The sequence below is a fragment of the Schistocerca piceifrons genome, chromosome 3, assembly GCF_021461385.2.
Source record: "Schistocerca piceifrons isolate TAMUIC-IGC-003096 chromosome 3, iqSchPice1.1, whole genome shotgun sequence".
Lineage (NCBI taxonomy): Eukaryota > Metazoa > Arthropoda > Insecta > Orthoptera > Acrididae > Schistocerca > Schistocerca piceifrons.
Window position 1 is genome coordinate 188,276,124 of NC_060140.1, and position 19,289 is coordinate 188,295,412.

Consider the following 19,289-nt stretch of genomic DNA (forward strand, 5'->3'; position numbering starts at 1 on the left):
TCTGGCATAATCGTCGATGGTGCAGGAGTCACTCGAGCCAGAGCGGCTTCTCAAAGACTGGCTCAGGGCATGACACCTGGGATGGTGTCATGGAAGTCTTGCTGCTGCTGAGGGGTGTTGATCAAGCACGGACAACAGCCAGCAGCTGGGGTCAATGTCTGTGGCTTGTGACCTGATTTCAGCACTTGTGGTCCAACAACATAGGAGCTGATTGTGCAGTTCAATGACCAGTGTCTGCTGTCTTGCTGCAGCCTCGTTGCAGTGCTGGACTCTGACTTTGCTCTATGTTCTCCTATAGTTTTCTCTCATTACAGGCGGTTACCAATAACTTTATTCCCTCCTGAGCTTGTGATTTGACATATAAATTTCTTTTATGTCTTTACTCTGCAGTTGGACTTCAACCTTGTTAAACAGTTGGTTGCAACTGTCTTATCATTGACCACAATGACATGGCTAATTCTCTCACAGTCTCCTTCCATGCAAAAGCCATGATTTGTTATTAGACAGTCAAAAATCTCCATTTTAATAAAAATCTTGTGTTAATTGTATTTCTGACCTCGTGCTATTCTCCTTTTAAAGAATGGTCAGCAATATTAATATAATTAATGACTGCATTCAAGTTTTGTATCTAGGAGCAAAGTACTGGGCATTTTTTTCTGCAAGGACATCACAAATATTGAGATTCTACAGCAAACATGTCCCCAGAATTTTTTTCTTTGTCCATCACCTCAGCTGTAAAATTGGCAGTTTGATAGGATGCCAAATCCAGAAATTGGTAAACTGGCTTTATAATTGGTAAACTGATAGGAAGCCAAATTGGAAATTGGTAAAATTGACAGGATACACCAAAATGCAGACGTAACAGCCAAGAGAGAGTTGGCAGATATGTCAATACACCCATTCCTGCATATGTGCATTTACATTAAGATATCTGAGTGCTGTGCATTAATGATTGCTGAACTGCTAGCCTCCATATGTGTTGTAGTGAGAAACAAAGCTGAAAAAAATGCCTACTTAAACACTGCAGTGAGTGTGACTATGTAGCATATTTCACAAAAATGGTGGCAAATATTAATGTATGATATACTGACATTACAGTGAGTCTGTGAATTTTACAAAGATGTCAGGCATCTATGCAAATTGTGTGTGACTGGACCTAAAAATGGTAACCAATATTACCATAATTAACGGCTTTTGTTTCTAGTAGCAAAGTACTGGGCATTTTCTATAAGCTGTCCACAAATATTGAGACTGTGTAACACATTTACACAGCTGGCTGACTGCTTCCATATTGAGATTGACATTTCCTGACAGGCTGAGTCATGCAAAAAGTATTAATATGCGATGGTATTTCGTGGTACAGATGTAGCTAGGAACCTGAATCACACCACAGCATTCACATTTATTGAGTGGTCACATTTTTGTTCCCACAGCATATGCATTGTGGCATGGAAGTGGACCTGGGCATGGTACACCATCGGCATCTGTACTAAACACATTACATACACTCCAGTCTGGCAGCACAGAGCATGGAGGGTATGAAAAGAGTACATTTTTCAGATGAGATGTTTACAGCAATTTACATATTGAATGATTGGGATTTTATGGTATACAGAGAGGCCTGCATTGGAATGTGACAGCAGGTTGCCATGGGCAATTTTGCTTCCAACATTGTATAGTCATGTAGAACTCTAAGTTTGGGAATTTTTGCAAAAAAAATTACCATTAAAAGCTGTTATTCTATTGGTATTAAACTCCACAAAGAATTGGTATTAAACACTAGGCATACATTATCCAGCCTGCCACATTTAGATACTATGTAACCACCCTTTCTAAGCAGATGCAGAGGTGAACAGATTTTTTTTAATCTCTTGAGCTGTCCCATTCCTATATTTTCAACCAGTACTCCAATGTATGGCTGCTATTTACAGTGAATACTAATATCTTATATTGCCCAGTTGTAGCTAGATTTCTCCTTATCCTGTGTGTAAAGTAATGTGTAAACTTTAGCTTCTCATTTTTTCAGTTGTAGTTTATATTCTTCCTTTATGGCAGTTGTCTTGACCATATACTCCAGTTTTTCATTTCTTAACTATGATGTCCTCCATTTCTCATTTTATTTATCATCTTATATATATAACACATTAATCATGCTTAGAGGCTATTGCCCAGTAGACAAACTGTATAAAACTGCTAAACACCACACAGCAGCTGTTCTGTAAGTTATTTTTTAATTGATATGACATGGAAGTGACTGGCACAGAGTACAGTTGAGCACATTGTAAATACTGCTTGTTGGCCATTATATAGGATTCTCTTCCCAGCCATAAGATTCTATTTTGGTATAAGCTGGTGGGCATCCATTCATCTGCTAAACTGCTGCTTACATGCATTGGAATATACATATAGGCAGAAAATAACTCAGTGGCATGTGCTGTATCCTCATACCTTGACATGTTTTAGTGTAGTGTGATTTCTAAGATACTCTGTATTTGGATTCTGAATGCTGTGATATTCTCTCCCAATACATATGACCTGCAAGTAATGTGTATTTGGAGTAAAAAATTTAAATACAGTCTAATGTGGAATGTTCCATAAAATGAAAAGCTGCTCTGTGGGGCTATTCACTTCACAGCACACATACACAAACAAAACAGTGAAATTAGATGGCAAGAACAACCAAATTTAAAAGAGAAAACTGGAAAAATATCTGACCATAAATGTTACCATCTTAGTCTACACCAAGAGGATTTTCCTACCAGTTCAAATAACTGTCTTCAGCAAAAAAGAGCGACCATTCTGATTATTTTGCTTTTTGTGTTTGTCACACACATACATAAATTCTACGACGGACTGATAAGGGATCTGAAGCAACACATTCAAGAGAATTAAATATATACTAGTTCAGGGTTGACTTGTGTAGAAGTACATACTTTCTGGGTAATCAGGGCTGATAATTGTTACAAAACTGTGCTCTGCATGCCTATAGTTGTAATTAATTTAATGCAGTAATTGATTACACAAACTACCAAAACATTGATGAAGACAGCTGTGCTGTAGAAAATCTCTTAACGAAATTCTATGTTGTTCTGCTGGATGATTGTCTATTTTCTACAAACAAATTACATTTCAAATTCATTACGAGATGTACATGCTGCACAGGACTGTCAGTTTCTAAAGCAACACTTGTTAATGGCTGGAGTGAATTGATGACTCACTATTTGTTGTGGAAATTCTATGTAGACCTTTAAGTTCTTCTATATGGAAATCTATTCACCAGCTATGTTACTGGGTTTGGATATTTGCTTTAGAGTCAAGACCAGGTAATATGATGATACTGGGAAACATGTTTATAATTTTTGGTTACTAAGGCTGACAAAAGCACCACCTTCCCCATGGTTTTCTTTACTAGTGTTAAGAATAAGGATAAAATCTAGGGTCATTGTCTCCAGGAGAGTAACTATAAGAATGGAAAAAATAGCTGTACATCTCTGCTAGCAAAGGAGAGGTGTGGCTGTCTTACTGGCAAAGACATATAGTACATACCTAAAAGTGTCAATGCGTCAAGCAGGCTTAATGCATTGCCTAATAAGAGCTTATAAGCTGGTCACATGACCATCATCTCACTTTTCGATGTGTTAGCTTGGTACTCTAATGCAACAGCAGATAAATTACACTTGTAAATATGCTACAATTTCACCATTTTATGGTAACATGAGTATGCAGTCATGAAATACCCACGATTATACATCACATTTACAATTATTTATCAAATGCATACCATGTTTTGGATTTTCATTGTCAGCTTTACATAAGATATGAGATTTATTTATCAGCCTGGGACATTTATCTGGAAGGACTAATAGATGTGGGGTATAAGCAAAGACAGTAAACCACTCCAGTGTTTACACGTACATATGTTCAAACAACTATCAAACTGAAACATTAGCTAATTCTGCACACATGTCACAGATTCTTCAGGTTTTATGTGGACTGTGATGTTAGAGGGGTGCAGTGTCATCACAACATCATACTACAAACTACTATTCTGTACTTCGCATCACACAGTTGAACTGCCAGTGTGCATGCGATGTCTCTGTGCGCAGAGCCGTGATGCCACAGCTTTTGATTTGAGTGAGCGACCACTGTCAGTTTGCTGTTTACAGAGACATATGGTTGAAAAACATATGCTGTTTAGTGAATACTAACCATGTGTAGGGTACTGTGGGAACTTCGTGCTAGCCAAGCCGGCAGGTTGTGTAACCATGAACAGCACCTATGCATTGACCTCAAGTGATATTGGAGTGCACTATGTTTCAGAAGGCACCAATTGAAGGCTTTCTGATTTAAAAAATAAATTTAGTTTTCATATAAATATCCTGATACTTATAGTTTATACAACTTGCATGTTGGTAAATTGTAATGATAGCACACAACATCAGGACATGTTCCAGCCCAGCCACACATGGTATCTGATGTTCATAATCAAGGCTATGACATCTCTGATTGTTACATAGCTATTGAGTTGAGACAGGCAGGAGGAATTCAGTATCACAAGAAATGCTTTCATTATACATATGACCATCTGTATGATGCCCTGGTGCCATACAGACTCTCTACATTAATTTATAGGCATGTGCTGAGATGTGGTGCTGACACATATATGGAAGCAGGACGTGCATTACTCCAGTATTCTGAAACCACAGGACAATATTAATTTACCATGCTGCCACTTTATGGCATTCATAGCCAGCATAACATTCTGATTTTCTTTTTTTTTTTTGTAGATCACACTAAAAGTAACTAAGCCACACATGTGCATTCTACACTCATATAACATATGGAAAAAAAAGAATTATAAAATGACATTTTCCTTAGCCTTCTGAAGACCATTTAGAATGGGTAGCCTAGCTGGCAGTTTTGATGGGCAAAGTGATCATGACACGGACAATGTGCGTCTTATGTGTTTGTATGGAGTGTCACATGATACAGTGAATCATTCTGCAGACAATTGGAACGTTTTTACTATAGGTACCACTTAACTATGCAGTGATGTAAAAGACAGGCAGTAGTTATGCTTTTTAGTCCTTAAAGACAATACATTGACTGTTTGGTGGATAGAAAAAGTTTGTCTTTCTTTCTAGAGCACATGATGAGTGGACATGCTAATGTCACTTTTGGTGCACATGTGCTGCTGTAGTACAATATCTTTTTCTTTGTATGTGTTGAGTAAATATGGTAGACACAAATTGAAGCTTAGTACACGAAACTAGATAAACCACATGCTGCAAGATGTGATAGTACCTCTTATACAACAGTGTCTCAATTTCTTTGTTAAGGAATTAAAACTATAGGCAGTGTTGAGTGGTACTTAAGATAGGTAAATAAATTAGTGAAATCAATGTGAAGTGAAGTAGAAATTAGAAAATAAATGAAAAACTTAGTTTAGTTTAGAAGAGTTACACACTGTCAAACAGCAGGCAGAGCAGCAGTGGCAACGGCTGGCACTTGCAAGTCAGCACATTCAGGAGAAGCCATCGCCCTCCCCATGTAAGCGGAAGCTGTCGATTCAGCCATCAGGGCATTGCCCGACCGGCTCACGTGTTTCTCAGTTGTCACATGTGAGCAAAGGCCCTCACCTACATTCCAAGAGCCAATAATCGACGTTAAGAAGATTCTTCGAGAAGCTTTTCAACGTGACAGAAGAGGCAATGACCGTGATGTCGTTCACCTCCAGTGAACTGAAGTAAGCAAATACACGAGACGAAGTGGGCCCAACAGTAGTTTTCAGTTCAGTTTCGGTTCGAGTTCAGTTCCAGTACAGTTCAGTCGGTGCTGAAGACTGTCATGCAGGAAGAGACTACATCGTACACAGGAGCACCAAGTCCACTGGTGTAATGGAATAGCAAGCAGCAGCCTCGCCGCCAGAAGACAGAAGTTAGAAGGTATATGAAGACTGATTTTTACGTACCTGGGTGACTCGTGAGGACGGGAAGGAGACGGCCTCACATCAGCAGTCACCTGTGAGCTGGTGATGAAGATCTGACAGCTGGAGACTGGCAAGCTGGAGTCCGCTGTTTGAGTCCGGGACACTGGCCTTCCCCCGCTGTGCCACTCCGCTGGCCAACACACAACACTGACACATGTGGCCGCATAGAGAAGAGAAACACTGGGACACCACATCCAAGGTATCACCATCCGATTCACGACTTCGTTCTCAATAATTAAACTGGCCACCTCACGATGCACGTCTCCAGTCAACTGGGCAAAACAGTAACATGAGCTACACACCGCCAGGCGTAATCAGATGCCGCCACTCATGCAGCAGAAGGTTTCGCAAAAGACACAGCTGCCGCTCTCCCAGCAAGAACAATCCAGTAAGGAAACCATTGTACAAATCTTTCAATAAAAGTTATCTTATGTAAAAATGCTGTTTCATTCTACCTCATACCCGAGCCAAGGAAGAATTTATTTAGTGTTTTTCACCCTGACATAATGCTTTAGAATCAAATGCCCTTTGCAGTAATGCTCATCCTGACAATTGACTAGCATCAAAAGAGGTTATCCAATTACAGCAGGTAAAAAATACTGTACTTTCTGCATACTACTATTAAGACCCACAAAATAACATTGATTGGTAGTATTGTGGCGCAAAAATATGTTTTTTTCTGCTGAACTAATATAACACAATTTGTTTAGTGGCTTAGGCGCTGTTTTACTCATAGAAGTAGACAGAATGTTCATCCTGACAAGCTGGGGCTTGCAAAACTAGCTAATCAATACTTTTAGCAATCACCAGTTCAGTAGAAATGCATGTGTGTAGGGACAGCAAGGATCTGAGCTGCCTAAATGATACTTGTGCCAAACAAACACTCTGAGATATGCAATAGCTAATGCATATTCAAATCACCCAAATATTTAATGTAAATGCGTTATACAGCCTCAGCATTTGTGGATTGTGTGTCAAATACTTTGCTGCTGGATATAAAACCCATTCATTATGGTAATATTGATTACCATTTTCAGTTTCAGCAGCCATTTTTGTAGAATTAATGGAGATGCCATAATGTCAAAGTATCATAATTTAATGCTTACCACAATTTTTAGTAAAACATGGTATGACATCACACACACTGCAGTGTGGAAGTATCACAGTTCACCATTTTTTCAGTTCTGCCTCTCACTATAGTACATATCCCACCAATTTTAGCAGTTTCTGATTTGCCATCCTACTCCATTGTCTATTTTACAGTCAATCTTACAAATTTCCAATTTGACATCCCACCAAACTGTCACATTTACCAATTTATGGATTTGGTATCATACCAATTTACTGATTATACATCTAGTTTACCAATTTCCAGACTTGGCGTCCTACCAAACTGCCAATTTTACAACTAATTTCCAGACTTGGCATCCTATCAATTTACCAATTATACAGCTAGTTTACCAATTTCTGGATTTGGCATCCTATTAAACTCCCAATTTTGCATCTAATTTCCAGATCTGGCATTCTACCAAACTGCGAATTTTACACCCAAGGCAATGATTACATGTTTGCTGCACACTCTCGATACTTGTGATATGTTGTAGTTGTTGTGGTCTTCAGTCCTGAGACTGGTTTGATGCTACTCTCCATGCTACCCTATCCTGTGCAAGCTTCTTCATCTCCCAATACTTACTGCATCCTACATCCATGTGAATCTGCTTAGGTATTCATCTCTTGGTCTCCCTCTACGATTTTTACCCTCCACACTACCCTCCAATGCTAAATTTGTGATCCCTTGATGCCTCAGAACATGTCCTACCAACTGGTCCCTTCTTCTTGTCAAGTTGTGCCACAAACTCCTCTTCTCCCCAATTCTATTCAATACCTTCTCATTAGTTATGTGATCTACCCATCTAATCTTCAGCATTCTTCTGTAGCACCACATTTTGAAAGCTTCTATTCTCTTCTTGTCCAAACTATTTATCATCCATGTTTTACTTCCATACATGGCAGTGGTTAGACACTGGACTCGCATTCGGAAGGACGACGGTTCAATCCCGTGTCCGGCCATCCTGGTTTAGGTTTTCCGTGATTTCCCTAAATCACTCCAGGCAAATGCCGGGATGGTTCCTCTGAAAGGGCACGGCCGACTTCCTTCCCCATCCTTCCCTAATCCGATGAGACCGATGACCACGCTGTCTGGTCTTCCCCAAACCAACCAACCAACCATACATGGCTACACTCCAGGCAAATAATTTCAGAAACGACTTCCTGGCACTTAAATCTATATTCGATGTTAACAAATTTCTCTTCTTCAGAAATGCTTTCCTTGCCATTGCCAGTCTACATTTTGTATCCTCTCTACTTCAACCATCATCAGTTATTTTGCTCCCCAAATAGCAAAATTCCTTTACTACTTTAAGTGTCTCATTTCCTAATCTAATTCCCTCAGCATCACCTGACTTAGTTCGACTGCATTCCATTATCCTCCTTTTCCTTTTGTTGATGTTCATCTTACATCCTCCTTTAAAGACACTGTCCATTCCGTTCAGCTGCTCTTCCAAGTCCTTTGCTGTCTCTGACAGAATTACAATGTCATCGGCAAACCTCAAAGTTTTTATTTCTTCTCCATGGATTTTGATAACTACGCCAAATTTTTTCTTTTGTTTCCTTCACTGCTTGCTCAATATACAGATTGAATAACATCGGGGAGAGGCTACAATCCTGTCTCACTCCCTTCCCAACCACTGTTTCCCTTTCATGCCCCTCAACTCTTATAACCGATATCTGGTTTCTGTACAAATTGTAAATAGCCTTTCTCTCCCTGTATTTTACCCCTGCCAACTTCAGAATTTGAAAGAGAGTATTCCAGTCAACATTGTCAAAAGCTTTCTCTGAGTCTGCAAATGCTAGAAACGTAGGTTTGCCTTTCCTTAAATCTTTCTTCTAAGATAAGTTGTAAGTTCAGTATTGCCTCACGTGTTCCAATATTTCTACGGAATCCAAACTGATCTTCCCCGAGGTCGGCTCTACCAGTTTTTCCATTCATCTGTAAAGAATTTGTGTTAGTATTTTGCATCTGTGACTTATTAAACTGATAGTTCGGTAATTTTCACATCTGTCAACACCTGCTTTCTTTGGGATTGGAATTATTATATTCTTCTTGAAGTCTGAGGGTATTTCACCTGTCTCATACATCTTGCTCACCAGATGGTAGAGTTTTGTCAGGACTGGCTCTCCCAAGGATGTCAGTAGTTCTAATGGAACATTGTCTACTCCCGGGACCTTGTTTCGACTCAGGGCTTTCAGTGCTCTGTCAAACTCTTCACGCAGTATCATATCTCCCATTTCATCTTCATCTACATCCTCTTCCATTTCCATAATACCGTCCTCAAGTAAATTGCCCTTGTATAGACCCTCTATATACTCCTTCCACCTTTCTGCTTTCCCTGCTTTGCTTAGAACTGGGTTTTCATCTGAGCTCTTGATATTCATACAAGTGGTTCTCTTCTCTCGAAGGTCTCTTTAATTTTCCTGTAGGCAGTATCTATCTTACCCCTAGTGAGATAAGCCTCTACATCCTTACATTTGTCCTCTAGCCATCCCTGCTTAGGCATTTTGCACTTCCTGTCAATCTCATTTGTGAGACATTTGTATTCCTTTTTGCCTGCTTCATTTACTGCATTTTTATATTTTCTCCTTTCATCAATTAAATTCAATATTTCTTCTGTTACTTGATCCTCTGCTGCCTTCACTACTTCATCCCTCAGAGCCACCCATTCTTCTTCTACTATACTTTCTTTCACGCATTCCTGTCAATTGTTCCCTTATGCTCTCCCCTGAAACTCTGTGCAACCTCTGGTTTAGTCAGTTTATCCAGATCCCATCTGCTTAAATTCCCACCTTTTTGCAGTTTCTTCAGATTTAATCTACAGTTCATAACCAATAGATTGTGGTCAGAGTCCACAGCTGCCCCTGGAAATGTCTTACAATTTAAAACCTGGTTCCTAAATCTCTGTCTTACCATTATATAATTTACCTGATACCTTCTAGTATCTCCAGGATTCTTCCATGTATACAACCTTCTTTTATGATTCTTGAACCAAGTGGTAGCTATGATTAAGTTATGCTCTGTGCAACATTCTACCAGACGGATTCCTCTTTCATTTCTTACACCCAATCCATATTCACCTACTATGTTTCCTTCTCTCCCTTTTCCTACTCTCGAATTCCAGTCACCCATGACTATTAAATTTTCGTCTCCCTTCACTACCTGAATAATTTCTTGTGATATGCTTACAGAAAAAAAAATGTCCAGTACTTTTCTGGTAGATACAGAACTTGAATGCAGTCATTAACCAATTAACAATGGGAGGTTCGGCTGGCCATTCAGGATCCCCGAAGGGATGGTTCTTGAACACCTCGGCCATACACTGTTGAACTGATTGGTGTGTGGTTCTTGACCATCTCGGCCATACACTGCCCAATTAATTGTTGTGGCAAAGCACTTGTTCATGGTAATGAATCATTCTCAGATTCCTTTTCTCTGATGACCTCGAAATTACTGTTTGATAGTAGCCTCAAAACTTCTTTGGCAGAGTAGAACACTTTTCATAAAAAAAATCTACACAAAAATAATACATCTATGGCCAAGAAAAGACAGCAAATGTACACCACTCACAGCACACTGCTATCTGAATGCCCAGAATCCTTTGTATGTATCATAAAGCTAAGTGAATGCCCATAATTTCTAGTGGCAATACACTGTGGCACAAAAATATACAGGAAGCCCATTACATAGCATCAAGAACATTGCTTCAACAACAGCTTAGCATAGCAAAACAGTAAACGTTCCTAGTAGATTGTACTGCAACAGCTGTCCATCTGTTTCCCATCTAACTTGTACAGCAGTCCACTGTCTGCAGGGCCCCATTATAGTGGACTTCTGCAGAAGCCACCTGTAGTGAAAGGGCTAATTATAGTAATGTTGCTGACCATTTTATTTTAAAGTAGACTATCCCCTAGTCACACACAATTAACAGAACGTTTTTCTGGGACTTTTTAGTAAAACAGAGATGTGTGACTATTTAATAACAAACCATGGCTTCTGCACGAAGGAGACTGCTAGGGAAATAGCAATGTGACTGGGCAGTGACAAGACAGTTGGAATTGAGTGTTTAACATAATGAGGTCCAATTGGAGAGTAAATTTTTGTAACAAATTTATACATCAAATCACAAGCTCAGGAGTGAAAAATGTTATTGCTAACCACCTTATACATTTTATAAGGTTTCCAGGCATGTGACTATGAAAAACTTTTACATCTCTCTGGGCTAGAGAACAATGTGTTACCAGGCTGGAGGCTATGATATACAGCCACAGAATGGATCATGTGTTTGACCCTGTGCAAGACTGTTTAATTGTATTAAATAACAAAAAGAAGTATTCAGAATGTGCTCCACTCTACTGACAAGCCAGTTGCTTCCCTGTGGCTTCAATTAATGAATAACTTGCAGAACAGCTGCTGTGGGGTGTTTAAGTCTGCTCATTAATAGAGCATGTAATTGATAAATAATTCAGACAGTTGTGAGCACTAAATTAATTACGGGTGGTGCCCAGCACAATTTATTGAGAGGGTGAGAATGTCAGTGCACAAATGTAACACCATTGGCCACCGGGGGGAAATAATTCCTGCATTTTTTGTAGGAATACAAAATATGTGCTTTTATTCCTGATTCATTCATTTAAAGAGTAAAAGACTCTCACTTGCCATTGTCTTTTTACACGCGAGACGTTGTATGCATTACATAATAGATCCACTGTGTCAGAACCCCCTTTTGTCATGTTGTAATCCATTATTGTTTCAGGCTTGTTCATGTTATCAAGTTTTGGTAGTTCACGCATCATGGATAAAAATATCACAGATTTGCTTTTCTTTGGTATGTATGATGTCAGAGTGACATCTTTTTGAAATCCAAAACATTCAGGCCCAACTTTTCAATTTTTACTTGCCTGAAATTCAACAGGTAATTTCTATTTTGTCTGTCTTCAGTGCACCAATGCAAGTGAGCTGCCTTTTTTAGAAGGGATGGCACAAAAGGGTAAATGGCATACCAATTGTCAAATGTGATGTTCCTATTGCTATCTTCAATGTCAGGAATCAGCTGTGGCAGCATATTGCTTGGCTTGTTTGAGGTCTGACATGGGCCATCCTCTTGTATTCCAGAGCATAGTTTCAAGTTGCTTGTAGAAAATGTTTTTGAGTCACACACGGCAAAGATCTTGTTTCCATATTTTGCAGGCCTACTGGGAATGTCCTTAACAAAACTGTAGCACTCTCAGAAAGCCTTCAGTTTCTCATTAATAGTCACATTGGTTCGCACTTTGTAAGAATTCAGGCAATTGAGAACATATGGCTGCAAGGAAGGATGAATGGAAGCTAGTTTGTCTATTTTTCTTCTTTCACCTTTTGTGTCCTGATCATCAAATTGTATACTTGGGAGTAAAAACAAAAATCTATTGCAACTTATACATGCTCTTAGAACATGCATTCCTGTTCCTTAGTTCCACAGTTCACGTACAGTAGAGTCTTTCTTTATTCCAATCAGATACAAACATCACATTAAAGTTTATATTTCAACTTGTGATGTCTTCTTTACATCTCTATCATGGGAATACTGTGGTGATTCACTTTTCTTTTGTACATATAAATTTGTCTGATTGACAACATTATCTATCATATTGTTGTCTATTATTGTAATGAAAAGTAGAAATTTTGTTACTGAGGTAATCTGCACTGCTTCTAGGACCAGGAAACACACTAACTGTATTATTATTTAAAACTTTACTCCAGTTGAAGTTTTCAGTTTGATTCCACTTTGTGACATTATCTCTGCCAATAAAAGAACTCCACATTTCCACTTTCACTCAAATCTCTACTCTCACCTTCAGAAAGGACATCTCTTTTGGAATCACTGTTATGCTCTCTTTCCTGAATGACTTCCTCCTCCTCCTCCTCATCTGATTCACCAGTGCCATTGATGCACAGTTCATGATCTGACCTATCCAACATATCAACAACTACTGCAGAATTGTGACTATTTCTTCTGGTGTCATTTCATTGCGTTTTATCAGTTTTTTCAAACTGCTGATCCGGTATAAATAACTATGCAGTTTTGTTGTACATATCAAATATGTATTTACTTACAGGACCAGACACACAGGGTGCTTTATACAGCAGTAGTGTTCTGACAAGAGTTTCTTGGAAACACAGGCACATAGAAAGTGACACAATAAAACTAAATACAGCAGCTAGTAGCTGAGATAACAAAAGAGGAACACCCAGTGTGCCAGTAATCTCTCACAAACAGCAGTGTTGCCACCAGCAAATGACTAACTGATGGGTACTCTAGATCACAGCATACCTGCTCAAGGTTTGATGGCTGATCATATATACACTCATACTCATAAAGTAAGGATAGTTGCAGAATGTGGTGCCACACTATGTGGCACTACACAAAACTGGCACTAATAGCATAGGCACATTGTGAACACACATGACACAGATCTGTAAATCCATGGTATTGGTGATAAATTGAGAAAACCGTCCCAAAACACATGTGCTACAAAACACCACTGTTTCCTGTGCATGTACCCTGACATCAATATAGGATACGATCACCATGCACACGAACGTAGGCCGCACAATGGTTTGGCATACTCTGGAGCAGCTGCTGGGGTATAGCCTCCCATTCTTACACCAGTGCCTATTGGAGCTCCTGAAGTGTCGTAGGGGTTTGAAGACATGCAGCAATACATTGACAGAGAGCATTCCAGATGTGCTCGGTGGGGTTTAGGTCTGGAGAACAGGCAGGCCACTCCATTCGTCTGATATCTTCTGTTTCAAGGTACTCCTCCATGATGGCAGCTCGGTGGGGCTGTGCATTACCATCCATCAGGAGAAAGGTGGGACCCACTGCACCCCTGAAAAGGCGGACATACTGGTGCAAAATGACATCCCAATACACCTGACCTGTTACAGTTCCTCTATCAAAGACATGCAGGGGTGTACGTGCACCAATTATAATCCCACCCCACACCATCAAACCACCACCTCCATACAGGTTCCTTTCAAGGACATTAAGGGGTTGGTATCTGCTTCCTGGTTCATGCCAGATGAAAACCCAGTGAGAATCACTGTTCAGACTATACCTGGACTCGTCTGTAAACATAACCTGGGACCACTGTTCCAATGACCATGTACTGTGTTCTTGACACCAGGCTTTACGGGCTCTCCTGTGACCAGGAGTCAGTGGAGTGCACTTTGCAGGTCTTCGGGTGAATAAACCATCTCTGTTCAGTTGTCTGTAGACTGCGTGTCTGGAGACAACTATTCCAGCGGTAAGGTTCCGAGCAAGGCTACCTTCAGTACTCCATGGCCATATGCGGGCACTGATGGTGAGATATCGGTCTTCTCGTGGTGTTGTACACTCTGGACATCCTGTACTGTAGTGCCTGGACACGTTTCCTGTGTGCTGGAATTGTTACCATAACCTTGAGATCATTCTTTGTGGCACACGGAGAGCCCGTGCTACAACCTCCTGTGTTTGACCAGCCTCCAGATGCCCTAGCATTCTACGCCTCATAACGTCATAAATATGTGTTCTTTGAGTCATTTTCAACACACAGTCACCATTAGCGTGTCTAAAAACGTCTGCACACTTACTCGCAGCACCGTACTCTGCCATGCCCCAACACACCTCTGTGTATGTGGACTGCTGCCAGCACCACCATGTGACAACCGCAGGTCAAATGCACTGCATGGTCATACCCTGAGGTGATTTAAACCTGCAAACCACCCACCAGAGTGTTGTTTCACCATGTGTCAGCATTATCCTTAATTTATGAGCATGAGTGTATTTGATGTGGTTAGCAGATATCATACATGTTAGTTATAATAATGTGCAATGCTGCTCTTGTCAATGTAGCCAGTAATACTTCATTGTCAAACTAGTGTGTAAAACACAAGTAAATTATTCTCATGATGGCTGGCCGGTGTGGCCGTGTGGTTCTAGGCGCTACAGTCTGGAACCGTGTGACCGCTACGGTCGCAAGTTCGAATCCTGCCTCGGGAATGGATGTGTGTGATGTCCTTAGGTTAGTTAGGTTTAAGTAGTTCTAAGTTCTAGGGGACTGATGATCACAGATGTTAAGTCCCATAGTGCTCAGAGCCATTTGAACCATTTTATTCTCATGATGCCACAGTCACAGGTCTCACCAGCTCACAGCTTGTCTACATAATGCAGACCCAAGATAGGTGATGGTGGAAAACTGTTTATTTTAAGAACCAAAATTCACTGTAAATTGTTTAAACAACATTGCATGAAAATTAATTAGAGTGATCCCATGACGCTTGGCAGTGTGAGGTTGCGGAGCGAGGGGGGGGGGGGGGGGAGGGGGTTCGTGGGCAGATCTGCAGGTGTGCAGGTGGCATAGGTTGTTGGAGGCCTTTACAGAGTAGTGATTAGTGATACGATGTCATGGCCTTGATATAACCGTCCACATATGATGATTTCAGAATTACAGGAAAGCTGATGTCAGAGAATTTCTACCCAGAACCAGCAGTGACCCTCTAGTTACATGGAGCATTGTCCTTGTAGCCTCCACCAAAGTTCTATTCTCAGGATCAGCTGTACCATTCTGTTGGGAACTGTAGGCTGCTGGCTTCTGATGGATTACCCCTTGATGCTGCACTATTTCAAGTACTACTTGATTAATGAATTCTAATCCAGTGTCAGTTCTGATAACTTTAATTCCATGTTCAGTTTATTTATCACTGGTTTTTATGAACCATTCCAAGTATTTGTCCACTTCAGACTGTGTTTTAAGAAATACATAATTTCCAGGCTGTGACTAAGCCATGTCTCTGCTATATCCTTTTTTCCAGGAGTGCTATTCCTGCAAATTAGGCAGGAGAGCTTCTGTGAAGTTTGGAATGTAGGAGATGAGGTACTGGCTGAGGTCACTCTGTGAGGACAGGTTGTGAGTTGTGCTTCGGTAGCTTGTTGGTAGAGCACTTGCCCACAAAAGGCAAAGATCCCAGGTTTGAGTCGTGGTCCAGCACTCTGCCAGCAAATTTTAATACACTGTTTGCCAATGGGAGTAGTCATCTTTTAACAAAAGAAAGTGCCATGTATTCCCATCTGAATTACCTTCAGCCACACAGATCACTGTGAATCAGGTCATCTATCTTTGATGACTTTGAGTCCTTTTTGCCAAGAGGCAACTGATGAATTTTGGCCACAATGCAATCCTCAAATAAGTTTGTATCTTCTTTCTTAAATTTAGTTTGCCTGCCGTCCAAACTCTTATGGTGCACACATCTTTTATGCAAGATTTTAAGATCTGTTTTAGTAGCCATATTTATCTGGATAATATCATTTTCAGTCAGTTAAATCTTAAACTTCATCCTACACATCTTTTCTTCATGAACTCCCACTGCAACAACATTTTCTCCTTTGAAGAGTCTGTTGTCTTACCAGATTTACATTTTATACCCTTGTCAAAAGCTGCTCCAAATGAGAATAAACTGAAATGGATCACCGGCACATACACTGTCCAGTCATAGTAATGAGACCACCTGCATAACCACCTTTCACAATGAGGACTGCAGCGAAACATGCAGGCAGAGAGTCAATGAGCTTCTGTTAGGTATCAATGGTGATGTGGAGCCATGCCAACTCTACTGCTGTGACCAGTGCACTAGGTTTCTAGGCTGAGGATGCATGCTGCAAACAGCTCACGCACATACAGTGCATAGCTGTGTGACACATTGCATTGTTCTGTTGGTGGATGCCATTGTACTGAGGAAAAACAAACTGAATGTACGGGAGGACATGGTCCCCAAGGATAGATGTATACTTGTTTTGATCCATTGTGTCTCCCTTAATGACAAGATCACCAATGGGAATTCCAAAAAAATGTTCCCCAGACCATAATGCTACCTCCTGATTGCAGGGTCTTTGCTTTCAGACTTTTCACGCTTTACATGCCAATGGCCATCTGTCCGGTGGAGCATAAAACATGATTCTTTTGAAATGGCCACCTGTCATCACTCAGTGTATGTCCAGTTGCAGTTCTGGTTTGCAAATTCCAGCCTTCATCACCAATGAACAGCAATCAGCATGGGTGAATGAACCAGGTGCCTGCTGTGGAGGCCCATATGTAGCAAAGTTTGCTGGACAGTCATTGAGGAGACACTGTTGGTAACCCCTTGGTTTATCTGGCAGTCAGCTGCTCAATAGTTCAGAATGAGATTTTCACTCTGCAGCGGAGTGTGGGCTGATATGAAACTTCCTGGCAGATTAAAACTGTGTGCCGGACCGAGACTCGAACTCGGGACCTTTACCTCTCGCAGGCAAGTGCTCTACCAACTGAGCTACCAAAGCACGACTCACGCCCTGTCCTCAAAGCTTTACTTCTGCCAGTACCTTGTCTCCTACCTTCCAAACTTAACAGAAGCTCTTCTGCAAACCTTGCAGAACTAGCACTCCTGAAAGAAAGGATATTGCGGAGACATGGCTTAGCCGTGGCCTGTGGAATAACATGATAGATAATAAAGTTTTGCATAATAATAATATGGCAAAATACTCTGCTCTTTGCCTGCTATCATTTGCAAAAATCCCATTTTGATATTCGAAACCATTTATGAAAAATGAGGAATGTTGTGGATATTAATTTTCTTGAGACCAGTGACAGATACAGACCTTCACCCAAGCCTGAAAAAAAAAAAAAAAAGAATATGTTAGCTAAATTTGATATGCAGCAGCATATTATGGAATACACACCAAATGCAAAATCATAGCAACCTCTATTTTTCATTGTAAACTTCTTTGAATTTTGCACTGTGTCTTACTTCCACATAAATTTTACACTAACTATGATCATTAACAAAATGATGGTCACATCATAATGAACCTGAAATATACAGCTACAAGTAAAGCAAAAATGTTTTTTTTTTTTTTTTGCCACATAGTTCTGTAAAATTGTTCAAGAAAGACTGCAGGGCATGTGCATTGATTCTGTCATTGCCGACCAGCTGAAAGGTGGCAAACGCTTGTCGCTCTCCCCTTCTGCTTCTGAACAAGTGAATGGACTTGCCCAGCACTTTGAATAGAAATTGGTCACTGTGCATGGGCCACTGTGACCTGCACAACCTATATCAGTTGAATTCGCTATATTTTGTGAGTATTGTGGTATTTACTAGTTGTTTCACCCTCAGGCAAATGGTGTAGCAGATGAATGATTCATGCTTTGAACGCCCAACTGAAGAACACAGCTGCATTAACTAACCCTGTAGCTGTGTTAACTTGATTTATAGGTGTGTAATACTCACTGCCCACTGGCCAGCTGCAGTCTGACAAAATGTTTCCACTGCTGCCAATTAAGCATGTTCCTCTACCTCTTGACATCACAACCATGCCAGCAATTGAAACCATACCACCACAACCACCTACATGTGGACACTGATATTAGGTCAAGAGCCAGGTTGGATTCTGGCTACAGTTACTGCTGTGCAAATGTGACAGATTTACATTGCTGCAGTCCAAGGCTATTTTTGTCACTGCTTCACCTCTTTCCCCTGGCAGAATCAGGTTTGTCCCTACATTAAAAACTCGTATCAACCTTTTTAACATTCTTATGCATGGCATGAGAATAAATTAATCTTCTTCTTATTCAGCCTTTATGGATTATGTGATTCACCTGTTCTAGTCAACAAGGTGTAGCTATCTCTTCCATGATCTTCCCCTTTGCCTCGTCCATCTAGGTATGTAGTCACAATACCAGACGAGGAAAGTTGCTACTCACCACATAGCAGAGATGCTGAGTCGCGATAGGCACAATAAAAAGATTCACCCAATTAAAGCTTTCAGCCATTGTGGCCTTTGTCAGCAGTAGACACACATACACACACCCACACACTCAGATAAACGCAACTTGCACACACATCTGCAGTGTGGTCTCAGTTCTCTGAGACTGCAGATGTGTGTGCAAGTTGTGCTTATGTGAGTTTGTGTGCATATGTTTATGTGTGTCTACTGCTGACAAAGGCCTTAATGGCCAAAAGCTTTAATTGTGTGAATCTTTTTATTGTGCCTATCGCGACTCAGCATCTCCGCTATATGGTGAGTAGCAACTTTCCTTCTCTGGTATTGTTACATTCCATCCTGGATTTTCCATAGGTATGTAGTCAAGAATTTGTTTTGGGAGTCTACTTCCATGCATTCTGTCTATTAGTCCC